At 40.3% G+C, this 23,683-nt stretch overlaps 2 non-coding genes across 2 annotated transcripts; both read right to left on the bottom strand.

The window, feature by feature from the left end:
- Positions 1-19,988: 19,988 nt before the first annotated feature.
- On the bottom strand, positions 19,989-20,060 carry trnae-cuc (transfer RNA glutamic acid (anticodon CUC)). Its single transcript has one exon. It is a non-coding gene; the product is annotated as a tRNA-Glu (tRNA).
- Positions 20,061-20,213: 153 nt separating this feature from the next.
- trnag-ccc (transfer RNA glycine (anticodon CCC)) lies at positions 20,214-20,284 on the bottom strand. The gene has a single exon. It is a non-coding gene; the product is annotated as a tRNA-Gly (tRNA).
- Positions 20,285-23,683: the final 3,399 nt, after the last annotated feature.

Here is a 23,683-nt window from a genome sequence, read left to right as displayed (position 1 = left end):
ATACTCGGTATTGAATGAGACAGCACAACGTAGAGCCGGATTCCATGCGAGAGTGAACATTGAAATGTGAGGAAAAAACTCAACGGCAAAAAGTCACAAGATGGCGAAGGGGACACCACTTACTCTACAAACATTAAGATGTGAGCTACAGCTTTCTCGCCAAGCTTCCCTGGAAGATTTTAAAGCCGAAATTGCCATCCTCCGTCAAGATTTGAGCAGAGACATAGAAGCTCTTCGGACGGAAACAATATCCAACACTCAAAAGCTACGCCATGATTTGGAGAACAAAATAAGAAAACTTTGCCAAGATCACAGAGAAGTGACTGTGGAGCAGGCTACCATAGCACAGAGCCTCAACGACGCACTTGAGCAGATTGCACGTCTGGTCCGCCAGAATGAATCACAGTCACGCGAATTGAAGCGACTACAAGAGAAGTGTACAGACCTCGAATCCAGGAGTCGACGGCAAAATTTAAGAATCATCTGTGTCCCAGAGGGAGCTGAGGGAGCCAACCCCACTCGCTTTATGTCACAGTTCTTTCCGGAGGTTTTGGGTCCTGAGAACTTTAAATCTCCTGTGATCATTGATCCTGCCCATAGATCTCTGGCTCCCAAACCGAAGAAAGGTGAGCGCCCTCATCCCATCCCGGTACAGCTACACTACTATGCTGAAAAGGAGCAAATTTTGGGCATATTCAAGGGCAAAGGACGGCTCCTATCAAGACTCGCCCGTTCATATTTTTCCGGACCTCCCTCCCAAGGTTGGAAAACTTCGAGCTGCCTTCAATTCAGTGAAAGCCAAGTTGCGTGAGGCCAAGATCGAGTAAAGTCTATTCTACCCTGCTGTCCTCTCTGTGAACTTCAATGGTGTCAGGCACAAATTCAACACTCCAGAATCAGCTACTGAATTTTACCGCACAAAGATTGCCCCGCATCCATAGTTTGATAGTCGTGTGAGTAACATAATTTTATTTTGGTCTAATTTGAGATGGCTAGTTTAATGGTCGGACTACATGATAGCATTGCACATAACTAATATGGCTAACATTGGCTAAGCTAACGTCTTTATCCATCCCCGTTGACGTTCTCTCTGACGGACCATTTTAAGTTAAGACCAGACTTTTTTTTATCCATTTTTGGAAGCATTATATTACAAGACAAAGACTTTTTGTGTCAAGGTTTTATTTCAAACTCAGGGAACTGCCTTGTTTCTCATGATAAATGTTAACACGATGACTTCAGATAATCCCCGTTCCTGTGGACCATGGTGGCCTTAAGAGTGAAAAAATACGAGCCGTCTTCTTCTTTTACTTTTCGGTGGGCTCGGCGCCTGTTAGCGTGTTGTTGCCTCTCGCTGCTGGTTTTGAGTACTGCACAATGCTCTAGCTCAGGCCTCAAATATAAACCTTTATTACAGAACCTTTTGATATAGATAGGGGAACTAACATTGTGGGTCATTGAACACTGTGAACACAGGTCCTGAACTAGATAATGTTGTCCCTAGTTGTAAATATTTATAATTTTGGGCAACTTCGAGTCCCCTTGCCTGATATATAACACTAGATATAGTATTTACTTAGCTAAGTTTCTGGAATTTTTTTTCCATTTATTTATTTTTTATTTATTTATTTATTTTTTATTATTTTCTTATTATTATTATATTACTATTTTTTTTCTGATCTAAGGAAGCCCTCTATGTTACCTAGGGACAACGAGATAAACCTAAGCTTTTGCATTCCAGTCAAATTCCTTCCACTGTTATGATATATTATGGTTGAAAGGTTATGTTTATGCAGACATGTATACATGCACTTTAAATGTGTTTGATTCTTTTAGTGTTAAAAGGGAGCTTCAGCTAAACAGAAGTTCAGAAGTAGTTTAGCTGGTATAGTGACTACACAATGTTTGGATTTGTGCTAATGTGGGATTTTCTCACCTTTCAGTTGGGGAAAGGTAGTGGAGGGTGGGGGGGTATTGTTTTTGTTTTTCTTCTGTTTTGCTATCTGTACGTTATTCATCTCCTTACAAAGCTGCTTGTTAAAATTATATTTGATGGAAATACAATGAATAGGATAGTCACTGGACTAGGTAGCTATGACATCTTCCTATGCTAAAAGGGAAAGCCTAGTGCAATATATTAGCTGGAATACGAAGGGCCTTAATAACGCAGTGAAGCGGGGAAGAGTCTTGACTCATCTGAAAAAGCTCAATGCTGAAATTGCGTTTCTACAGGAGACTCACTTGATAAACCAAGATCACTTCCGGTTGCGAAAAGGTTGGGTTGGCTAAGTGTACCATTCAAATTTCCATTTAAAATCTCGGGAACTGCAATTTTAATAAATAGGAACACTCCTTTCATCCCATCCCATGTTGCTGTGATCCACATGGTAGATTTGTGGTAGTTACGGGGCATCAGTATAACACTCTGATTTAACTGTAATGATGAGCATTTCTTTTCAACATTTTTTGCATCCCTTCCTGATTTGAATACTCATAACCTAATTATGGGTGGGGACTTTAACTGTGTCCTTGACCCCAAACTAGATAGGTCATCTAAAAAATCCAATCATGGACAAAATCTGCTAAACTAATTAGATCTTTTCTTAATACCTATAAAATCACTGACTCCTGGCGATTCAAGTATCCATCATCCTGTAGTTATCATTTTTCTCCCTTATTCACCATTTATATAGTCAAATTGATTATTTTCTGATTGACTGTAAACTTCTCCCTTCAGTTAGGCGGTGCAACTACGAGGCCATAGTCATTTCAGACCATGCCCCACACTTAATGCAGCTGGCATTTTTAAACAAAAATATGCCCAGAACATGGTGCTTTAATAATTTGTTGTTGGCAAACAGATTCTTCACACATTTCATATCATCCCAGATTGAATTCTTTCTGACAACAAATAATACAGGAGAAGTATCAAAGAGCACTTTGTGGGAAGCTCTAAAAGCCTACCTACGTGGGCAAATAATTTCCTACAGTGCTGCTGCTAATAGATGGTGAGTAGAACGCATCTCTAGCATTACTGATCAGATCTTAGATTTAGACCGCCGTTATTTTGTAACTCCATCTCCTGATCTATACAAAGAAAGACTTGCACTTCAAACAGAATTCAACCTTCTATCGATAAATGAAACGGCACGGCCGTTATTACAAGCCCGTCACAGGTCCTATGAACATGGTGAGAAAGCTGGAAGGCTTTTGGCTTTACAAATCAGACAATCAGCTGCCTCAAGAATGATAACAGAAATTTGAACTGATTCTGGACAGACAACTATTGACCAACAGGATATAAATAAGCAATTTGAACAATTCTACACTCGTTTATATACCTCAGAGTCAGAGGGTGACACCATTTTAATTGATGACTTTTTCAGTGAATTGAATATCCCAATGATATCTGCAGAAGATAAAGCACAACTTGAAGAACCCCTGTCTCTTGAGGAATTGAATCATTCTATTAAAAGCATGCAAAGTTCTAAAGCTCCAGGACCCAACGGTTTTAGTTTGGAGTTTTATAAAGATTTTTCAGGGTTGATTTCCCCTCTACTGCTTGATGTTTTTAATGAATCATTTAATGCCAATACACTCCCCCCTACTTTTTACCAGGCCTGCATCTCTCTTCTACTTAAGCGGGATAAGGACCCACTCGACCCAGGCTCCTTTAGACTCCTCAGCCTTTTGAATGTAGACACAAAATTATTAGCTAAGATACTGGCTACCCGTCTAGAAAATGTCCTTCCCGCAATTATTTTGCAAGATCAAACTGGCTTCATTAAAGGAGTACCATGGTGATTTTCACACTTTCTCGGTTTTATGTGCTATTTGCACAAGAGGCATTGAAGAAACACAATGAGCAAAGTATTAAATATGTCCGTTCTGTATTTTTGGAAAAATATGCGTTTTAAATTCATCGTCCTATTTTCAACCGGTTGAGAAAGTTGTAATTTTGCTACGTCACTAATACAGTAACTACTCCCATTTCCACGCCCCGTAAAGAAATCTGACAGCACACACCTTCCTGCTGTTCAGACAATGCAAATATTTGACTAACGTTAGGTTCACTTAAATTAGAGTACCTTTAGATTATTTCTGGTTATATTCATTTAGCTAGCTAGCTAACGTTAGCTAGCTAGGAGGTTTGCTTTCATAAGACAATGTTATCGATAACGTTAGCTTGCTAGTTTGCTTTTATGAGGACGTTATAGTTGTGCTTTTATCTTAACTTGGCTAGCTAGATATCAAAAATTATAATTGGATATAAGTCAACGTCCTTACCTTAGCTATCTACCGATACTTGATATACTAGCCCTACTAAGCTAGCTAGCTTGTGAAAATTCAGTCTCCCAAAGAGGGGGTAGCTATGGAAACGGGACACGGTCTGTCAATCATAGCTAACGGACAGTTCTCATTACCACGCCCAGACGGTTCGGGTGAATTTTTATCGTGGGAAATTTAGGCTTAGAAAAATACGTTTTAAAGTGCATTGAAATGACTGAATAATTAAAAAATTATGCACATTTGTTTTGTTGTTGCCTGAAGACAACTGGGAAGTGTCACGTTCAACCACCATGGTACTCCTTTAAGAATAGACTTTTATTTTCAAACCATCGTAGACTTTTCAATATTATTTACTCTCCTAGTCCAAACCCCCGATGCCCAGAGGTGCTCATTTCATTAGATGCGGAGAAAGCATTCGACCAGGTCGAGTGGAATTTTCTTTTTTCTGCCTTGAGGAGGTTTGGGTTTGGCAGGAACTTCATTTCTTGGGTCAGTCTCCTTTATGTCTCGCCCTTGGCTTTCGTTCAGACCAATGCCTTTAGGTCAAAATATTTCCCTCTACAGCGGGGCACAAGACAAAGGTGTACCCTCTCTCCTCTACTATTTGCACTTCACATCAAGCCCCTGGCCATTGCCCTACACTCACTCGGCGACTATCAGGGGGGTATTTAGAGGAGAGAGGGAACACAAGGTCTCTTTATATGCGGACAACCTACTTTTGTATGTCAGGAACCCAACTGAATCAATTCCAAGTATCATGTCTGTGCTGAGGATGTTTGGTGGGATTTCTGGGTACAAGCTTAACTTATCTAATAGTGAACTGTTCCCCATCAATGAAGTTGCCCAGAGTCTACCATACTCCCAATTTCCATTCAAGCTGGCTGATAAGTCCTTCAGATACCTGGGCGTGGTCGTGACTAGGTCTATCCTTGACTTGTTTAAATTGAACTTCAAACCTGTATTCGAACATACCATCAATGATTTTGGTCGGGGGGTCCCATCTCCCTTTATCCCTGGAAGGGAGAGTTGATGCTATAAAAATGAACATTCTCCCCAAATTTTTATTTCTTTTTCAATGCATCCCCATTGTTTTTAATAAGTTGTTTTTTGGACAACTAGATAGTGAAATCACCTGCTTTATTTGGAATAAGAAACCCCCTAGAATTAGAAAGGACTTTCTACAAAGACCAAAACAGATCAGAAGCATGGGACTGCCTATTTTTCAGTATTATTATTGGGCCTGTAATATGCGAGCTCTTTCCTTCTGGAGTCAGACCTTTGAATCAAATGATCAACCTGCCTGGTTGCAAATTGAGCAGACCTCATGTCATCCTACCTCTCTTGGAGCACTGCTATTCTCATCCCTTCCTATACCATTGGAATTTGCTAAAGCTAATCCTGTTGTAAAACAGTCCCTTAAAATCTGGACTAAAATAAGACTGCATTTTGGATGGCATGGGAATTCTCTCCTCGCCCCTCTGTGTGCAAACCACCATTTCCATCCCTCTCTGTTAGATAGCTCCTTTCAACTATGGACTCGTAATGGCATTATAAAAATTAAAGATCTTTCCTTCTTTTGAATTACTACACAGTAAATTCAATCTGCCTCAAACCCATTTCTTTCAATTTCTACAAATTCGCAACTATATTAGATCTAATAAAACTACTCTTCCTAATGCACCTAATAGCACCCAGATGGAATCCTTGTCTTCTGCTGATCCTTCGTCTAGGGGGATAATATCTTATATCTATAACCATATGCCTGAACAATTAGATATATCCCCAGATTTTCTGAAATCTGCTTGGGAGGAGGACTTAGGCATTGGCTTAACACTAGAACCGCCAGGATTCGTTGTATACCTAAAACCGCCAACGGGTAAAATTTACCCGCACATCTATTTTGCATTGATATTGCTATCTATTCTATCATTGTCATAATGCATTTGTTTCACAAGGGGATGTCTAAAATCACAAAATAACTATATTTAAATGACCAAATAAACAACCACGCTAACGAATGATTTCACCTTGCAACATTAGATGCTTTGATATTATACTCAAAAATCTTGACCTAATCAAGCATTAAAACGTGTATATGAACAAAGTGGTGTGTGAATAAACAAAAATCACAAAGAAATACGAGTTAATCCATTCAACAAAGTTGTCTTTATTCATAAATGCCATTGATCTCAACAATACAACACTATCGATACAACATTCATGTAGGCCAGCAAACTGAATGAAATAGCTGAACATGGGCAAAACATAGGCATTAGGAAAATTAGGCTAAATAGCCTACAATACACTTTCCACATACTGGTTTCTGGCATTTCAGGCACTTGGTGAACGTTTTGTTCTGTTTGCACTGCGCTTTCACCATGCACGTCATTCTCTTCCACTCCTCCGACTGCAATGGGAATGGGTTATACGCCGAAAATAAATGCTTTCTATAGTGGGTAAATTTTACCCGCTGGCGCTTATAGGTATAAATGCCTCCAACTTTTTTCTGTTTTTATCTATAACCTTCTTACGTTAGGAGGTGCTTAATACCTCAATTTTAGGAAAAGTCAAGGACTGGGAGACATGAGTTTTTTATTGAGTTACATACACTTAAATAACAGAAACGGGTAAATTTTACCCCGTGGCGGTTCTAGTGTTAACGGAGGAGCAATGGATAGAGGTACAGGAGGGTGTGCACAAAGCATCTATATATACCAGGCATGGTCTTGTTCAGTTCAGGGTGTTGCATCGTCTTCATCTTTCAAAGGTCAAGCTTTCTAAAATGTATCCTAATATAGATCCGTTGTGTGACCGCTGCGGTGTATTTCCTGCCTCGTTGGGGCACCTTCTGGCTATGTCCAAAACTATCTGATTTTTGTAATTCTATTTTTTCAAACTCTGTCTGATATCCTAGGGCACATGATAGAACTTGACCCAGTATTGGCAGTATTTGGGGTGCCAGGAGAGGATAGACCTCTTAGAGGACTCAATTCCACTGTGGCAAGGTTCATAACCTTTCTGGCACGCAGATTAATTTTATTGAACTGGAAACAGGCACAGCCTCCCACTCACACTACGTTGATCAAAGATGTAATGCAACACCCTAACCCCTTTTTGCAAGCCCCCTAGTGGTCGGCACGCCGGTGTGCCCAGAATACTGAACTCAGACATTCAGTGTTACTGCAACCAAAGCACGAGTTAAAAACAGAAACGCGTTGTTTTAGTTTCATAAGTAGACGATACACTACAACTATGCCGAATACGGAGTTTCGCAGTGCCACCATTGTTGCTCTGGTTGTTCATTTAACCCCTTAATGCACAGGCCAAATCTGGCCAATCCTTGCCCATTTAGGGGGTACTCCAGATGTGAAGACCAGAGAAACTTGAAAAATGGCTTAAACGAAGCAAGACATTTGTACCATTTACAATACTAGCTTAGATTACTTTATATTCATAATTTTGGAAGAAATAAAGTGCCACAAATGCAATTGTCTAGGCAAAAAAATCTAAAATGATTTTTTTAGTTTGCAATGAAATACTGAGAGATTGCATATATACAGCAAGTTAAACTATACATGTCCTGGATCAAAAACTTCCTGACAAGTTCATAAAATCTAAGGGTGGATATGTAGAACTACTAAAGATTTATGAAGCAAAAACTAAGCGGTGTACCCAGCGTCTCCAAATCAACTGTTTTTACTCAAGAAACTCAATGTTGCATCATTTTCAAGTGGGAATTACAAGCTTTCCATCAGTTTTGGTCTAAAATAGCTAGGGGTCCAGAAACATATCCAAAATCTCTCCAAAAAGGAATATAATACTTTTTGTCCATTGTAAAGCATATAAATGAACCCCTTATGAAGGTTCAAGAGGAAACATTGATATCAGATTTAAAAATAATGCAAAAATATTGTCACAAAATGCTGCACAGTACCTAAATGTGTAATAATTAACTCTTGTATGTATTTATATACTCTGTACTTTCGTATGTTTTCTTGTATGGGGATGGGACGACATGAAAACAATTTTCAACCGTCCACCATGTTTTGGCAATGTCCAAACACTCTCGTCATCAGTGTTGCAGGCATCACAAAAACTACTAGACTACCAACGAACGCTTATATTTCAGTTATATACGTTATTTTTTAAATTGAGTGTCTTTAAATAGGTTAGTGGTATTTTATAATGAGAATATTTCACACTGTAATGTAAGCATTTGTTTTTGTCAAGTAGTTTTTGTGAAGCTTGCAACAGTGATGACGTGAGAGTTGGAACATTGCCAAAATGTGGTGAACCATTGAAAATTGTTTTCATGTAGTCCCATTCCCCATTGAGAGTACAGAGTATAGAAATACATACAAGAGTGAATTATTACACATTTAGGTACTGTGCAGCATTGTGTGACAATATTTTTGCATTTTTAAATCTGATATCAATGTTTCCTCTTAAACCTTCATAAGGGGCTCATTTATATGCTTTACAATGGACAAAAAGCGTTATATTCCTTTTTGGAGAGATGTTGGATATGTTTCTGGACCCCTAGCTATTTTAGACCACTGTATTGATTGAAAGCTTGTAATTCACACTTGAAAATGATGCAACAGTGAGTTTCTTGAGTCAAAACAGTTGATTTGTAGTGAAATACGTGAATATTTTGTGATTTACAGCAATGCATAATTTAGACTTTTTGGGTAGATTTGTAGATGCTGGGTACACCGCTTAGTTTTTGCATCATAGATCTTTAGTAGTTCTACATATCCACCCTTAGATTTTATGAACTTGTGGTCAAGAAGTTTTTGATCCAGGACATACTTTAACTGTATACTTTAACCTGCTGCATATATGCATTCCCTCAGTATTTAATTGCGAATAAAAAAAGAGCAAATTCATTTTAGATTTTTTGCCTAGACAATTTAATTTGTGGCACTTTATTTCTTCCAAATTTATGAATATAGGACTGGCCAGTGCACTAAGGGGTTAATTCATCCATGCCAACCGAGTGTGAGGTTCATTCCTGATGCATTTGTATCTCTTAGGTTCAAGTATACAACTCAAAACATCAACATTGCATAAGTTGGGAACCATATTGCAGAACTGATTTACTGCTAACTGTAATAAAGGACAACTGTGTCATCCTGTTTTCTGGTTGCAATCTTCTCTTAATAAATTGACTCCATGTGTCATATGTGGTTATCTTCATTGAAATGGTAACCTGTGTTACATGTCTGGGTGGCGGTAAAGCAAAACACATCTTGCTATCACACAGATGGTAATCTGAGATGATGAATCCATTCCGGCTTTCACAGACTGCTGGCCCATTTGTTTGCAGGGTTGGCGAGGAGTCAATACTTTAATTTTGTAGAGTGTAGTTTTCAGTGATTTCCCTTTGGACTAAACACAGGAGGATGTGAAACTTCTGCTGCCACTCAAATAGATGCACAGAAGAGCCATAATTTTTATCTACGCAACAGCAAGATTCAAGAATTCTTTTCCCCTAAAATCCAACTGTTACACTGAGGCTATTTTTTCAATTAGGTTGTTTCTTTTTGTTGCCTGCAATACTCCTGAGGATTAGCAGTCTCAAACCTGTTAAATTTGTCACTGTTAGCCATTGGGAGGAGGAATCTGAAGCTTGTGTTAGATACAGATTGCTACCTGTTGCACTCCAGTCTTGGGACCAGAAAGAGGTAAGCCGTCAACAGGCTGAAGGATTTCTCAAGCGTTTCTATTCTCCACAGAAATGAGATTTTAGTGAAAGTCTGGCTAGTTCTGCAATCCAATATGTGGTACCCATAAAGCATAAGGTGGGTGTCGGAGTAAACCATGCTGCTTTATGGTAGAAGCATTAAAAACCAGCAGAGTGGGCAGTAGGTCCTCCTTTCATATTTTTTTTATTTATGCAGGGAGAAAGCAGAGAGCGTAACAGACAGAAAAGGGATAAGAGCTCAGAAGGTGCACTGATGGCAGAATAAACCCCTGACTGCAGGTGGAATCACATATGGCATGAAAGTCAGCCAGCTCATCTGGGCAACAGCACAGAGGGTCTTTTTCAAAGAATGTTTTTAATAGATTTTACCTTTTGGTTCTCAATATTTGCCTCCTTCGCTCTTTCTCTGATTTGGAATTGCCAGTTGTGCTGCATTGGTAGTAAGCCACGCTCTGACACACAGGGAGCACTGCTGCGAAAGCATGTGCACTCCACTAAAATGTGCCTACAAAAGCCACCAAGCATGCTACAGTACAGTACCTACATATACGTACATCTATCTATAGCAGAACTGCTCAATCCTAAATTTCAACATCAGTAAAATTATAAACTTCACAATTTTCCCTATCCATTTTTTTAAACTTTATTTTATAACAGGCACACTTCAGCTCGAACAATGGTCTTGTACTTTTTACAGCTTGTTTCCGGCAAGTCCCTTGTTTAGTAGATAGCAATGATTATACTGTTGTTCATACCCTTATTTTAAACAGAAGCTATTTAGTCCAATAGACCAGCTCTCATTTCTTTTGGATACAGTGGAGTCATAAAATGAGAATGAGGTGACAGACCATAAAATGTGATGAGAATGGGGTTAAGACAATGGCAAAAGACAATTTTGTTAGAAAATGGAGCGAAGCGTACTGCACACCCCAGGACCAATCTGTTCTATGAGCTCCATACTTGGAGAAGGAAGGCCCCTGTCACTCACACGTCTCTAAGGCACTCTGGCTCTTTGCAGCTCAGTGTTTGACTGTATAGGGCAAGAATACACACAGTCAGTGGTGTGGGTCACACCAATAGGACATAGAGAATGCTTACCATTTGAGGGGAAGAAGCTCCCACTGAGTCATCTGTGAGCAACAGGAGGCTGGACCAGGTGTGCATTTGAGGCTTTGACTGCCAGTGTGAAAATAAAGAAAAGGAGGGAAAATGTCAGAGGACTGAGAAGGTATGATTATGTTTTGTTGAAGTCTAATCGTGTAATTGGTTTGAGATAAACAAGTCAATTATTTTCGGAAGATTCTCTAATCTAATCAGAGTTGCCCATAACTGCCTTGTAATCTTATTTTACTGTGGGTTTGGGAATCACAATGCTGATACTTGCCAACTTAGTTCTGCATAATTTTCTAGCATAGAAATCTAATTGGTATAAAATTATAGCCCCCGGTTTTCTCCAGTGTGGGAAATCTTGGAAGTAACAAGAGGCTGAATAAATTTAGACTGACAATAATATTTTTATTGAGCTAAAACAGAAGCATATTTTATGAATTGTTTTATTATTAGCTGGTGATCCAAAATTAATTGCAATTGTAATTCTTGGAATCAGTTTAGCAATAAAAATACCCAGTTCCAGTTTTCTTGAGTGTGACTGATTGTCTTAGCATTGTCATTGACCTTCATGTATTTTGCACCCTCTTCAATGCAACATACTATCCACACAAGGAAAAATAATGTATTGCTAAAACACATCTTTGTTGTATCAGATGACCCATAACTAGGGCCACCAGTTTCTCCCCTTGTTTTCACAGATTGTACTTCAGTCCTCCCCCAGCTACAGGTCACAATAGCTTCTTTGTCAAGCCCCTTCTCAGACAATTTTTCCATTAGCATCACCTCAATAGTCTAAAATAATTGCCACTAATTAAGCAAAGATTGACAGTGATTTTGTCAAGCGACACTCACGTAAAGTAGAAGATGAAAGACTCATGCCAAGATGAATGCAGTTATATAGCATTTAACTTACACAAAAACATTAAATAAAAAATTAATTAATGAGTCAATTAATTAACAAATCGTGGTCGTCAATCAAGATTTAAAGGTCCAGGAAAATGAATTCAAATTGTGGTTATATTCCCCAGAAGTGACAATTGATTGCCTTAATTTTTCTTTCAGGTTTTCAACCCAGAAAATACCTATTAAATTATAATAAAAACTATTAGATTATCATGACCTGTTCAGCAGACAACGGCAGGGTGGGCATGTACCCTGCTATCATTAACATTCATTTCCATCTTATATAAACCATTTCTTGTTGCTAGATTACAGCCAGTTAGAGCAGATTGTCCCATGCAGTAACATTACACTACTGGACAAAACGAAAGAGAGCAACATAAACTAGGCTTTACCATTGTATAGTTAAACTTGAAGATCATTCAATGTGTAATAATGTTGTAACACTGAGCTTGTGCACACTAACCCATGATTCCACATGTCTAAGCTTGAAAGCTATTTAATTATTGCTAGCTAACGGTAGGCCTACTTACTGATCCCCCACGTGTCTGTTCTGTTATAAGTTCTGGGTAGAAATGGGTGCTGCAAATACCGTAAGGGTTGTTGTAATATTGCAGTACCTGTGAGCTCCAGAAATTAAACCCATTTCTTCTGGGTCTCTTAATTTTTGGGAAAATAAAACAGCATTTTTTTTCCCCTGTATCCAGAGAACAGGCAATGCTATGGCATTTTCAAGTTAACTTGCCTTGCCTGCACAAAACACTGGCAAGAGTCAAAAATACGTGAAATTCCTTCCTGACTCTCCCAATATTACATCAATGAATTTTTTTTTTTTAAATAAAATAAATAAATCTCTCAATTATATAATCTATTGTACAATTAGTCACTTTACTGTGTTCCTGGACAGCCTATGGAGACCCCTGGCATATATCCATTGAAATACAAGTTTAAATCCCTGCAGGTCATATGGTGGAGATAAACTGGTTGCTCCAACCATATCGAATGTCCTACACAGAATAAATGATAAAACACTCTAAAATTAATTAGCAAAATATTTTCATGTCGTACTTGTACTTCCTTTTTGGATATGCTTTCAAGAGACAACTGATTGTAATAGTTATAATTAACTTAATCTTTGGTAATCTGTTAGCTAGCTAGCTGGATTGTGAATTGAAAGTAGCTATCAATTAGCTAAACAGCTACCAAAGCAATTATAGAAAGGCAAGCAGGAGACAGAAAGAACACTTACACTGCTGTAGTTAAACACCAAGTACAGCCACCTGGCCATGCCCTTTGATGACTTGACTGTTGTCATTCTTGGATAATTGGTCACTCGTATCAAAGGTTTACAAGTTTGTGATTTCAATTGGTATGTGAAGTGTTATCACTCACCCACCTCTGCAGCGTTTACCTGTGTCCCTGGAGAGTCCAGCCCTTACAGCTGTGGGTGCTGTATTATCGTCATGGTGACAGTGAGAGTAGGATATGAATGTAAGTGTGCACATGTTTGTGTGTCTGTGTTCTGCATTTCTGTGCTAGAGGATGAAATGAGCAAAAAATAAATAAATCTCATACACAGTAAATTGCGGAGTAAAATTAACCACATGAAGGTCATCGCCAAACATTAGCAAAACATTAAAGCCGTTAACTTTAACATTGAATTAGACATGTAGTAAACTGCAAATAAAGCCCTGAGGAGAGCAGACATTATGAATATACACATGTATCTTCATGCCATTTCATGGTTTGATAGGCGTACTGCAGGTGTAAACATACTCTGAGACACTTCCACACTGGATGTGTGGTGTTTTTTCTGGCTCAGCTGTTTGACATGAAGAAACCAGAGTAATAATTTTAACCTGGTCTATTTCAAGCAGTTTACAAGCAACATTTGTAACAGATTTGTTACTTAAAAGTGAAATATGCCCTACCACTGGTACTAATACAAATGCACAACCGTGTCCCATTAGGTTCTTATAGACCACTAATTACAAGATTATGGAGGTTTTAGTTTGCTGTATGAGGCCATGTGAGAACAAAATGGTTCAGAATAACAAAGGGGGTTCAGCAGGGATGTGTTCCGAGTTGTTTATTAAAGTCTTTAATAGCGTTCATTAACAGCTGAACCTTAAAGGAAGCAACATAGATTAGAATACCTCACCCCTGGAAATTTTCCAATAGACTATTTTATTCCTCTTCTAACAGCCTATAAAGCCACCAGCCTGATGGCAACCAATGGTATAATGAAAATGTTATTAATTTGAGGTGCAAAATCTGTATTTTTTCTGCACTTGAGCATTTCAGGGAGCATTTTAGCATCTAAAAGTATGAATGTTGCAAATGTATTCTGTCCATGCATAACCCTGTCAAACTATTTCAGTTAAAAAATGATTGCATTTGCAGTCCATTATTTGCTGCCCACCACATATCCATATTTAAATTTATATGCTTCAACAACCAAATGAATGAGTACTGATGAATTTTCACCAGTGCTCCAATAAAATGAGTTATACCAGACTACCAATTCAGTTAAATATTATTGGGGCATATGCTATTTTATATTCTGACAGTGTCTCCAATATTATGATCTTTCTCACTGAGTTCATAATAAGGATTTATGCATTCATTATATTTTTTACTTGTTTATTTTAAAAAAGGAGAACCAACAGTGCCCTCCTTTTTTCCGTATTTATTCAGACAGGGGGGAAATAGAGAGGTTATAGATGGAGATGGGATCACAGTACGGAGAGTGTTATGGCTGGGAATCAAAGCCATGACTGCACAAAGGGGTATGGGGGGGGTCAATGTCTGAGTTGAGAGTCTGCCATCTTTTTGGCAGACATTCAACATTACTTAAATGGCGCTAATATTTAACCTACCTTCTTCTAAATTATGACACTGACAACACTCCAGTTAATGCCTGTTTCCACAGCTTTTCTTGATTAAATGCTGTGCCTTAGCTGCCACTTGCTAAGAGCACTTGACAAGGCACTGTATAACGTAAGCCTTTTGCATATATATTAAGAGGCAGTTTTAATCAGTGGAAATGTGTTATTACTACGCAATTATTTTCAAATCCAGTGTTAATGCTGACTGTTCATAATTTGAAAAGATTGCACACCGACTTTGACCCATCTCTTGAGAAGCTGAAAGATAGCCAAAGGCTTAGTAATTTGTCAGTAAATCGTCAGTTTCTCTTGACAGCAGGGAGGGAAATAGAGTTACACAGTAAATGCTAGGCTACCTGTTTCATAACCATTCTCATTCATTAAATCCTTAAATCCTCGGCTCCAATGTTAGGGCAAAGTTACTTTTAGTATCTTATACCTGCTGCAGTAGAAGGGTTAGTACCTATATATTGGGGTGGATTTTGTGCAGATGTGTGGAAAAGGGTTTTTATTTTTTAAGAAAAATACGCCATTATATTATAATTCTATAAAGTATAGGCCTATATTGCATTATTAAGCAGTAGTGCATTGTGTCACGGTACAGGGGTTAGGACCCAGGTGCAGAATGAAAAACACACGAAACTCAAAAGGATTGTTTCAAATAAGGACTTTACTACAAAACAAACAGAGAACAAACAAAACCACGAGGGGCAATTCCAAAAGAAAACTCAAATTCTTAAAACAGAAAAAAAACTAGACAAGGGAACTCAAAAGTCCTCAAAAAGAAAATACTAAAGACACAAGGAACAAACAGCTAGGGCAGAATACAGGCAGGCGGCACACAGGCAGGAAACATACACACGAAACGGAAGCAGGACAAAAGCGGGCAGGTACATATAGTCAGAAACAAACACATTCAGAAACACAAGGAACCAGCACCCGAGTCAGGGAGACAAAGGACTTAAATAGACTGAAAACCAACAAGACACAAGAGGGCACAATTAACAATCAAACCAGAACAGGGTGGGAACAACGAGACACAAGCAGAAACAATAATAAAATAAGTGAAAGCAATAATACAATTAACCAACAGGGGAACGAGCAGGACACAAAACAGAAGTGCCACCATCTGGCGGCCCAACAGGGAAAAACAGAGACAGAAACACAGAACCATGACACATTGTTTTAGTTCACAGCATGAGCCTGACATTAATGTGTTTAAGAGTCTATAAAATTAAGGAAAGCAACATTTTTTTTCAACTTCCATGGCTTGTCTCTCAGATCCTATGTGATTTTTTTCCTATGGAACAACAGTGGTCAGCTCTTTCAGCCAAATAAGCAATGAGCTCCATAAAGTTTGGGACATGAGGCACAAGACCATAGTCTTCCAAAGGCTAGCTGAGTTGACTCAAGGTCAGGGGCGTAGCTATGGGTGGGCCTGGCTGGGCCAAAGCCCATCCTAGGCTGCAACTTGCATCTCGTCTTTTAGCGATAACAGCAAAAAAAAAAAAAAAGACACGCAGACTTGTCACCGTCGTTACTTTGAGAGCGTAATTTCCCTGCTGATATGAATAATACCCCTCCCCCTACTTAGCCTAGTGAAAGCATTTCCATCTATTCAACATCTATTCAATCCAGCTCATCCAAATTCAGTGCGCGGAATCCACAAATACAGGACTAGGGAATTAAACCGAATAACTGAGTGGGAGGTAGGGACGGAGTGTAGCACAGTGGGTAAGGAACTGGGCTTGTAACCGAAAGGTCGTAGGTTCGATTCCCGGGTAGGACACTTGCGTTGTACCCTTGAGCAAGGTACTTAACTGAAATTGCTTCAGTATATATCCAGCTGTATAAATGGATACAAGGTAAGAATGCTATGTAAAAAGTTGTGTAAGTCGCTCTGGATAAGAGTGTCTGCTAAATGCCTGTAATGTAATGTAATGTGAAGTGAAAGGGATGAAATTGCCAACGAGCCCTGATTGATTCTCGAGGCTTTAAATGTTCTTTTATCTGATCCAAGAAAAAACAAACTTTCAGGTAACAATTTCCTAACAAAAGCATATATAGCCTATCAAATAGCAACATGTACTTTTATATATCGATTCAAATTTTCATTCATTTTCAGCAGCTGATTTATCAGACTAAATAGATAAACAACAGCAATGTAACACAGCAGGCCAACGCATAGCAGAACACTTTCACGCTTGTAATGTACTGTAAATGCTATTGAGCTATTTATGGAATGAATTGTGTGGCCCACCCACTTTTATTCAGGCCCACCTGTACTTTCATTTCTGGCTACGCCACTGTTCAAGGTGTTAACACTCAGGCTGTGTAAGTAATGTAGATCTTTCTTTTGGATACAAAACAGAAACCAGTTTAGCCTATAAGAGACTGATTGTGTAGCTATACGGTGCAGCCAACCATCATAAAAATCAACCATAAATTTACAAACATTTTTCCCAATCCATTCCATCATTTAGCCTACATTCTGATCAAGCTTGCGGTCGGCTGTCCGGTTGACATGGAAATGATGCAAAATTACCTGCGCTTCAGCTTTAGCACTTAGGTTTTTTTTAGTAGGCCGATTAAAAATGGCAAACAGCAACAAGGACAACGCAGGTCACAAGACAATCAAACGACAAGTCCTATACACACGTAAATCTTCGGAGCCAGAAAGAAGTTACGCCAGGCTCCACTGGAAAACACTGCCGACAGAAATGACAGAATGACTTTAGCCAGCAAATCACTAGCATTAGCCAAGACCCGTCACTTTGATCTGTTTCAGAAAGCGGCGCAAAAACAAAACAACGCTACATCATGTCGCACTGCCAAATGAAGTGAGGCGTCACCCCCAGAAAAATAAGAAAAGACTAATTTAGGGCTGTACAAGGAGGGAGACAGATAGATAGAGGACTAACTAGTACCAACATCTAACAAAATTTAGCATGTTAACGCAAGGATTCGAATTTATACATTTAGGAAGTGTGATCTTCCGGAATGTGATCCTGTCATCAGCTACATTTCTAGCAAATAATGATTTAGCGACATTTCTCGCCTCTCCTGTGAAAAGTTGGAGTGCGAGACATGTCTCTCAAGCCCACGTGCGTCGCTTCCTCGTCTCCGCTAGCATTCGATGGACCAGCTGGTAAAGGGGAAGACTGTGTTAATAATCATAGCCAACCTTAGGTGACCGGTTCAAAGGCGATTCCACGACTTGCATGTTTTCTTTCCGCTCTCTCTGCACCTTTCTGGAATGCTGCAGGCCGTAGGACGGTCTTTGTAGGACTCTCACAGTGAAAGCCAAGATTTGAGATTTCCCCAAGCCTGGAATACTCACGGTAAAGATCGCCACGGCAACGTCCGTGATCTTATGATCCTGACGTCACGTCAGTCTGAGCTGTGGACCCGAAATGGCGCCCGGTCCTTACACTGGAGATATGACTCCTTGAATAGCGTGTCTTTGCCATACACAGTTTTCAGAAAACTTGCTTTTATGATTTTCTCGGCTCATGGTAAAGTACTCAATCAGAGCTACAACATGAGATATGCTTTGATGAGATTTAGTACATCTCTCTGGAGGCTTTATTGCTTGAATATTGTGTTTTTGCAAAACGCACTTTTCTGAAAACTAGCTTTTCAGATTTTGTTGGGAAATTTGGAGTCTTGCTTGATTTCCCTATAGTACTGGCACCTTACTGCATGTGTCCCATTGTTCTTTTCATAAAGTGACAAGCTTGAAAACCGCTTGAAGGCATCTAAATTTTGATAGCCCTCGCCAACAAGTACTTCCTTCTGGCCAGGTAGCTATAACGCAATGCCTTCCCTGAGAATGTGTGGAGGCAAATGTCTGCCCTTTCTCTATTGTCTGCCCCCAAACTAGTTTGCATCTGAATCACGAAGGACGATTGGACCCGCTCTCTATCTTCAGGTTTCGGATAACGCTTGTTTTTCCGCTCAAGTTTGTCAAGTGGGACATGAGGATCAAGACCACGCTATTCCAAACGCTGGCTGAGCTGATTCGAGGTGTTACCACTCAGGCCGTGTAAGTAACGTAGACCTTTCTTTTGGATACGAAACAGAAACGAGTTTAGCCTATAAGAGACTGATTGTGTAGCTATACGGTGCAGCCAACCATCATAAAAATCAACCATAAATTTACAAACATTTTTCCCAATCCATTCCATCATTTAGCCTACATTCTGATCAAGCTTGCGGTCAGCTGTCCGGTTGACATGGAAATGATGAAAAATTACCTGCGCTTCAGCTTTAGCGCTTAGGTTTTTTTAGTAGGCCGATTAAAAATGGCAAACAGCAACAAGGACAACGCAGGTCACAAGACAATCAAACGACAAGTCCTATACACACGTAAATCTTCGGAGCCAGAAAGAAGTTACGCCAGGCTCCACTGGAAAACACTGTCGACAGAAATGACAGAATGACTTTAGCCAGCAAATCACTAGCATTAGCCAAGACCCGTCACTTTTATCTGTTTCAGAAAGCGGCGCAAAAACAAAACAACGCTACATCATGTCGCACTGCCAAATGAAGTGAGGCGTCAACCCCAGAAAAATAAGAAAAGACTAATTTAGGGCAGTACAAGGAGGGAGACAGATAGATAGAGGACTAACTAGTACCAACATCTAACAAATTTAGCATGTTAACGCAAGGATTCGAATTTATAAATCTAGGAAGTTTGATCTTCCGGAATGTGATCCTGTCATCAGCTACATTTCTAGCAAATAATGATTTAGCGACATTTCTCGCCTCTCCTGTGAAAAGGTGGAGTGCGAGACATGTCTCTCAAGCCCACGTGCGCCGCTTCCTCGTCTCCGCTAGCATTCGATGGACCAGCTGGTAAAGGGGAAGACTGTGTTAATAATCATAGCCAACCTTAGGTGACCGGTTCAAAGGCGATTCCACGACTTGCGTGTTTTCTTTCCGCTCTCTCTGCACCTTTCTGGAATGCTGCAGGCCGTAGGACGGTCTTTGTAGGACTCTCACAGTGAAAGCCAAGATTTGAGATTTCCCCAAGCCTGGAATACTCACGGTAAAGATCGCCACGGCAACGTTTGCAGAGTATAAGGAAAACATTCCCTGACCGGGAATCGAACCCGGGCCGCGGCGGTGAGAGCGCCGAATCCTAGCCACTAGACCACCAGGGACACGCGCCTGCTCTTGCCCATGCCACCGTGTCGGTGTGCAAAATATTGTGTCTGGAACTGACATAACAATTTCATGACAGCCGACGCTACGGCACTTTTGAAGAAGTAAAGCCAAACTCATCAGCGCACGTTATAGAAGGAGGACAGAGCCGCTGCGCCAGCCGGGAATCGAACCCGGGTCGCAAGAATGGGAATCTTGCATGATACCCCTACAACACTGGCGCCACCATGGTGGCGTCGCCCTGTTCTCTTCATGCGTACATGTTTCCGGTGTGCCTCACGCACGTCTCTCCTGTTGAGCAGCAAAGAGAAGGCATGGTAAAGAGGATGTACCAGAACTCGGATTGTACAAACGACTACAGGAAGTACCCTGTCCGTGTCATCAGTCTGTCCGTGATCTTATGATCCTGACGTCACGTCAGTCTGAGCTGTGGACCCGAAATGGCGCCCGGTCCTTACACTGGAGATATGACTCCTTGAATAGCGTGTCTTTGCCATACACAGTTTTCAGAAAACTTGCTTTTATGATTTTCTCGGCTCATGGTAAAGTACTCAATCAGAGCTACAAAATGAGATATGCTTTGATGAGATTTAGTACATCTCTCTGGAGGCTTTATTGCTTGAATATTGTGTTTTTGCAAAACGCACTTTTCTGAAAACTAGCTTTTCAGATTTTGTTGGGAAATTTGGAGTCTTGCTTGATTTCCCTATAGTACTGGCACCTTACTGCATGTGCCCCATTGTTCTTTTCATAAAGTGACAAGCTTGAAAACCGCTTGAAGGCATCTAAATTTTGGTAGCCCTCGCCAACAAGTACTTACTTCTGGCCAGGTAGCTATAACGCAATACCTTCCCTGAGAATGTGTGGAGGCAAATGTCTGCCCTTTCTCTATTGTCTGCCCCCAAACTAGTTTGCACCTGAATCATGAAGGACGATTGGACCCGCTCTCTATCCTCAGGTTTCGGATAACGCTTGTTTTTCCGCTCAAGTTTGTCAAGTGGGACACGAGGATCGAGACCACGCTATCCCAAACGCTGGCTGAGTTGATTCAAGGTGTTAACACTCAGGCTGTGTAAGTAATGTAGATCTTTCTTTTGGATACAAAACAGAAACCAGTTTAGCCTATAAGAGACTGATTGTGTAGCTATACGGTGCAGCCAACCATCATAAAAATCAACCATAAATTTACAAACATTTTTCCCAATCCATTCCATCATTTAGCCTACATTCTGATCAAGCTTGCGGTCAGCTGTCCGGTTGACATGGAAATGATGAAAAATTACCTGCGCTTCAGCTTTAGCGCTTAGGTTTTTTTTAGTAGGCCGATTAAAAATGGCAAACAGCAACAAGGACAACGCAGGTCACAAGACAATCAAACGACAAGTCCTATACACACGTAAATCTTCGGAGCCAGAAAGAAGTTACGCCAGGCTCCACTGGAAAACACTGTCGACAGAAATGACAGAATGACTTTAGCCAGCAAATCACTAGCATTAGCCAAGACCCGTCACTTTTATCTGTTTCAGAAAGCGGCGCAAAAACAAAACAACGCTACATCATGTCGCACTGCCAAATGAAGTGAGGCGTCAACCCCAGAAAAATAAGAAAAGACTAATTTAGGGCAGTACAAGGAGGGAGACAGATAGATAGAGGACTAACTAGTACCAACATCTAACAAAATTTAGCATGTTAACGCAAGGATTCGAATTTATAAATCTAGGAAGTTTGATCTTCCGGAATGTGATCCTGTCATCAGCTACATTTCTAGCAAATAATGATTTAGCGACATTTCTCGCCTCTCCTGTGAAAAGGTGGAGTGCGAGACATGTCTCTCAAGCCCACGTGCGCCGCTTCCTCGTCTCCGCTAGCATTCGATGGACCAGCTGGTAAAGGGGAAGACTGTGTTAATAATCATAGCCAACCTTAGGTGACCGGTTCAAAGGCGATTCCACGACTTGCGTGTTTTCTTTCCGCTCTCTCTGCACCTTTCTGGAATGCTGCAGGCCGTAGGACGAAAAAAGTCAGAAGCTACATAAAGTCAGACGCCGCTAGCAGCCGAGAACAACCGAAGACATAGGCTGTATACGCCAACCTGGCGCTGGACGCCCGTCGCAGAGCGAATCTCATCTCACAACTGGGCACAAGGAGGCTGATGTTCTATCCGTACTTTCGGAGCTCAGAAGTCCTGGACAAACTGACGTCAAAGGGATGACCTGATCGGATGTCGCCAGCCACATCCGTTTATCGACTAGAAGTAGCTTGATACACATTCGAACTTGTTAATTCAGTGCTAGTAGATTTTGCATTGAAGTGTTAATAAGTTTTAAGATTTGCTATGTTAGCTAATGGCTTATAAATTCTAAAATTTATCTTAGTTTTGTTGAAATTTGAGCGTTTATTCTAATTTGGACTTGCACCTTTTCTGAACTAATCAGTTTAAAACCTTGAAGGCTTAATATTTGCCACCATCAACTTACTTTGGCAGTGCCTAACAATCAACCTTGAAAGTGCAGCTGCCCTTTCTTGGAAACCTCTACCCAAACTCTTCCCGAATAGAAGGCAACGCCTCCATATCTGTCAATAGCTCGTTTTCTATTTCAAACTAGGCGATGAACGCTTGTTCCCAACGGGCATGTAGCTAGAACGGCGTAGTATCGTCAGTTGTAAGGGAAGAGTCAAAGAAACTATTATAATATGCAACATTCGGGTTTAAACCAAATACAAATTAAACATTTTTCACAAAACAGCTTCCATCTATCAATAGCTGCTTGTTCGAAGCTGCTCATGAAATCAACATAATTCGACAGGCTTCAATCATTCATAATAGCAAAAAAGCAAAGCAACAAGGACAATCAGCACAAAAATACACAAACTCTAGCAGAATAGGCCAGCCAAAAAGAGCCAGACACGAAAAGCAAGCAAACAAGCAAATCATGCACAAAGTCATGCATTAGTCAAACGTCAAAATATAAACGCGCAAAATAACAACATGCGACTAATAGCGACAATCGAAAAAAATAGGGTCAACCCAGCAATAAGATAGATAAAGGGCAATACAACACAAAAATTATACAAAGGAATTAAAAATTGCATTTAAATTAAGAATGAATCTTAGCGAATTTACTAGCGAATTACAACTTCGCTCTTCAAAAGTGGTAGGACAGTCGCCTCTTGTAACCTGCGTCGCTCTTCAGCCCAGCGGCTACGGTCCGTTACATTGCAACCTTGGTAGACAAAGCTCCAGCCTTAGTGGACTTTTTCCGATTCGCCCTTGCGATTTCTCGTTCCTCTTGGACCCGAAGTGAAGCCAGTTTAGAGATTTCCAACCTAGCACGGAAACGAACTTGCGGAACTTTCCGTAAAGAACCATCGACCTAGCGGTAGAACTCCCTGACCGAGCGAACCCGGCCACGGAGCCAAGCCGGAGACCACTAAAATGCCACCGACATTTCCAGAAACTTCGTGCAAAAACGTGCTGGAACAGACAATGAATCACGCCGAGTACGTCCAAGAAACAAACACCCTCCGCACGTTATGGAGGAGACAGGCTGCCACAGCAGTCAGCCGCGGCAAGAATGGGACTTCATGTACAGCCAACTGGCCCCACGTCGTGGCCGCAGTG

This window comes from Anguilla rostrata, chromosome 5, assembly GCF_018555375.3.
Source record: "Anguilla rostrata isolate EN2019 chromosome 5, ASM1855537v3, whole genome shotgun sequence".
In the NCBI taxonomy this organism is placed as follows: domain Eukaryota; kingdom Metazoa; phylum Chordata; class Actinopteri; order Anguilliformes; family Anguillidae; genus Anguilla; species Anguilla rostrata.
This window is presented reverse-complemented; position numbering and strand designations above follow the sequence as displayed.